Here is a 4,286-nt window from a genome sequence, read left to right on the forward strand (position 1 = left end):
TTAACATAATTAACTACTGACGAAGTTAACCCGGCCCCGATAGGCCGGTTTACGCCCAGTAGTAATATCCCCAACAATACTCACGGGGGATCTAGTTTCAAAGATCTCGTCGCAAAGAATTCAACAGTGAAGATGGATCTGAATTCCGACGCGCGGTTTGAAAGATATGACTTTTTAAAAATTCGAAAAACCAAAATAGTTGTACGTGAAGCTGTTTCTTTTAAATTGGACTAACCAGTGTGAACACATTAAATACTGATAACGACATACACTAACAAACAAAAATACAACTCATGGATGGCAAAAAAGCCAGGCCGCTCGTTCTCTCCAGTTAGCGCGCGGCCACTTTTTAGATTTTGGGATAATAGACATATAGCTAGTGAAATTCTTAACCTAAAACGACGTGAATGCCCTCAAAACCGAAACGGGCTAGCCCGAGATGGGGGGAATAAAATAGCTCTCGCGTTGGTTCCAAGCTTTTATACCAAACAAGACATTGCCTCGAAACAAAACAAAAGGAACAAGACAAAGGTTTTGTTCTCATCTTAACGGCCTGGAATATTTCAAGCAAAAGGGAAGGTACCTATATAATGTTACTTTGGTAGATCCTGCACAAGCTTCACTAATAACTGGAGGCAAATACTCTACTTTCAGTGCTAAATAACAGTAGGGAAAACTGCCACATGCTAAGACATCTCTGCAAAGTGCAAGCAAAAGGAATGCAAATTGAGACGTCAAGTAAGATAAGGGCATCTCCAACGGCAATCCGTAAATTTTCTCCTGCATTTGTCCGCGGATGGGGGGACCAGTCCGTGGACATGCACGCAGAAGGCCGCCATCCAACCGTAGCTGCATACATTTTAAACTCTTTTTCAACAAACCGAATGAAATTCGTGCAAACAAAGCCGGATTTCATATAAACATTACGGATTTAATTACATTTACATCAAAACGATGCTAGTCCGTCTCTAGAGGTATAATTAATACCTAATCTAAATGGTCTCGGGCACCCATTCCTGGTGTCCAGCCATCAGCCCTGAGAACTGAAGCTTCATCGTCTCCACTTCCGCCTCGGCGCTCTCCAGCTCCGCCTTCATAACCTTCGGCCTCTGGAGACCCGGAAAGTGACCAAGCTTAGCGTCGACGGGGAGGAGGAGCGGTGGCCTTCCTGGAAAACATGAGCGGTGGCAACCTACCATGCACTACTCTTCCTCGCTGCCGACGACGCCCGTGGATGTGCCGACTTCGTGGTCGTCGCGGCGGGGCGCGGACTCGGCGATGTCCTCCTCCTCATCGTCGGTCTCGCCGAACACCACCTCGCCCGCGTTGTCACTCTCCTTGTAGGCGGCCGCCACCTTCGCAACCGCTGGCAGTACTGACAGCGGGCGAGGCGGATCTCGCGTGCGCAGCGGTAGGACTCATGCATGTGCTCCTCGTGGGGCATTGCTTTGTGCTTTTGTGCCATTCATGCTTTCCCCTCCGCCGCTTGCGCCTCCTCATCTCGTTGCTTAGCCACGGTGTGGGCTATATCACTCATTATCTGCATGCAAGCACATAGATCATACTAGACTAGGAATTAGGTTTCACCGTTTATCATTCCACACGTGCATATTCGTTTTCCACTGAATTGTGTATTTTAGGATCATAGCAGTTATAACAGAGAATATAAATCTTAATTATGAACACAGAAATAAAATAATACAATATTATTGCCTCTAGGGCATATTTCCAACACCCTACCACGCCCGCCACCCCTACCGTCGTCCCCACAAAACCCCACCCTCTCGGACGAACCCTAGTCGCTCTCAGTCCACTCGCCCTTCTCCGCTCCCCTTTTGTCTTCTCTACTTCTCCAAATCTCTCCGCCTCCTCCGCCATGGCCAAGTCCGGCGACGAGTCCGGCAACGAGTCCAATCGCATGGACTGGGACATCCTTGTGAAGGAGGAGGACTCCGACTTCGGCAGCAATGCACCCGACAATGAGGAGCTCGCGCTCCGCATCACCATCGAGGGGTCATGGCTGGACACCAACAAAAGCTCGAGCTCAGTGGCGTCCTTCGCGAGCTCCTCTAGGTCGCCCCATTGCAATGTTGGTCGGGCTCGCCCTTCTTTCTCTGGCCCACTCCAGATCCAGAGTAGGGCGGCCCTTCCCCTTCTCCTCTGGCTCCAGCACCGGCTGGGCAGCACTGGGTGCTCGCGGCTCTGGTGCACATGTACATGACGGAGTCAGAGTCGAAGGTCGCCTGATGCGAGCGGCAGTGGGCGAAGGCCGCGGCGGAGCCCTGTCTTGTCCCGGCAGCGCGTACGCTCCGTGCCGGTGGATCCGAAGGAGGCGCCCCTGCGCAAGGTGATGCAGCGCTCGCTCGCCACGACGGAGACCGGCATGTGGCGCCTCCGGCTCGAGACTTCGGAGTGCCGTCCGAGGGAGAAGGAGAGCGCCAAGGCGAAGGCGGCATGCCACGCCCTGGAGCAGAGCCGCGCCATCCGCCGTCTTGTGGGCTATATATATCTCACCTGTGTTGGAAAGCGGCACCACCAGATCGGACGGCAATGATGACAACGATCCTCCCGCCACCGACGCGTACACGGAGGAGATGGACGGCTGCGACGCAGAACGCAATGGCAAGGGCAAGGGCCCGGCCAAGAAGTGGTGATCTTGCCCTCTGCATTGTCTTTTTTATTTGTTTCTACTTTAATCGGGTGAACTTTGTCTATTTTAGGTCCGATTTGTCCGTCGGATCAACTATCTATGCTCGAGTGTATCTATATTTCTATGTCTGATGAACTTGTTTGTGATGTTAATCAACGTCTTACATTGCTGCGTGCCTTATATGGATTTAGGTGCGGGGAGGTATGCGTACTACAATTATATGAAGACTACCCGATCAATGCCAGCAGGTGTGTCCGGACGCGTCTGTAAACGTACAAGTGCTTAGATATGCCAACTATGGTTGTAGGAGCTCTAAGAAAAGAGATGAATAAACAGCACGACAGTTTAGCTAATACTCATAAGCCCACAATACACCATTGCATGTTAGAGGCTTGATAGGGCCTTTATCTTATTACGGAGGGGAAGAGCGGGTTATTCATCGATTGGTCAGCCGATAATACGCTGCACCCGATCGACGATGGCGTGCACGACGAAGACCATCATGAAGAACTCGTCGTTCTCCTTGGGAAGCGCCACCTCGCCGGCCAAGCTGCTGCACCCATGTGACACGTCCCTATAGGCTGCCTCTAGCACGTCCGGAACGCCGCTATATCGCCCCGCAGCGACTGACCGCGCCGCCCACTGCAGCCGCGGGACGGCGCCGATGTAGAGCTGCAGGCACGACCGCATGACCTTCCTGGCCTTGACGTTCTTGGCATGGGCGAGCGCAGACTCGATGCTGGTTTTGGCTACTGTGGCGTGCGGAGCGGCAGGAGGGGTCAATGCAGAGCGCGGACACGCACATGTCCGGCGTGACGTACCAGCCGCCGAGGCCGATGCAGAGCTCGTCCAACGGCGAACATGGCGCGGCGCTGGAGCTTGACCCGCCGTGAACATCAATGGCCGTGGAGAGGACAAGTAGGAGGAGGAGGGCGCCGCCGAGCATCGAAGAGGATGTGCCCACGGCCATGGTGTTGGCGTATTCTCTCTCGGTCTCTCCCTCCCGCTGCCCACCTTGTCTCTTCTTATTCTTAATAGTTCACATTAACGGGGCGGTGTATCATATCATAAAAAAAAAAAAAAATCCAGCATTAAATCCATACTCCCTCTCTATCTTTTTAGTCCGTATATGAGGTTTGGTCAAAGTCAAGCTTAATAGTGTTTGACTAATTTTATATTAAAAAATATAAACGTTCACAATATGAAATCAATATTATCAGATGCACCATAAAACGTATGTTCATATTATATAGTTTTAGTATTGTAGATGTTCATATTTTTTTATATAAATTTGGTCAAACTTTGTGCAGTTTGACTTTGACCAAATTTTATATGCGGAGTAAAAAGAAACGGAGGGAATACCTAGGAAGCATATATCTCACACTTTGATATATGCAATCACTCTTCATAGGAAGCGAATCGCCGCAGATCATACGCCATATCTCCAACATTAAATGAGTGTTTACATCTTTACATTCTATTATATCACTTATTATTGGGAGTCCTTGTGCCTCATGTGCCTGATTATTTTGTATTTCCTCCTTTCCAAAATAGATGACCTAATTTTGTACTAGCTTTCTATTAAAGTTAATACAAAATCGAGTCATCTATTTTAAAACGAAGGGAGTACGTACTA

At 49.9% G+C, this 4,286-nt stretch overlaps 1 pseudogene; it reads right to left on the reverse strand.

The window, feature by feature from the left end:
• Positions 1–3,097: 3,097 nt before the first annotated feature.
• LOC123048349 (uncharacterized) lies at positions 3,098–3,650 on the reverse strand (annotated as a pseudogene).
• Positions 3,651–4,286: the final 636 nt, after the last annotated feature.

Source organism: Triticum aestivum, chromosome 1A (genome assembly GCF_018294505.1).
Source record: "Triticum aestivum cultivar Chinese Spring chromosome 1A, IWGSC CS RefSeq v2.1, whole genome shotgun sequence".
Taxonomy (NCBI): domain Eukaryota; kingdom Viridiplantae; phylum Streptophyta; class Magnoliopsida; order Poales; family Poaceae; genus Triticum; species Triticum aestivum.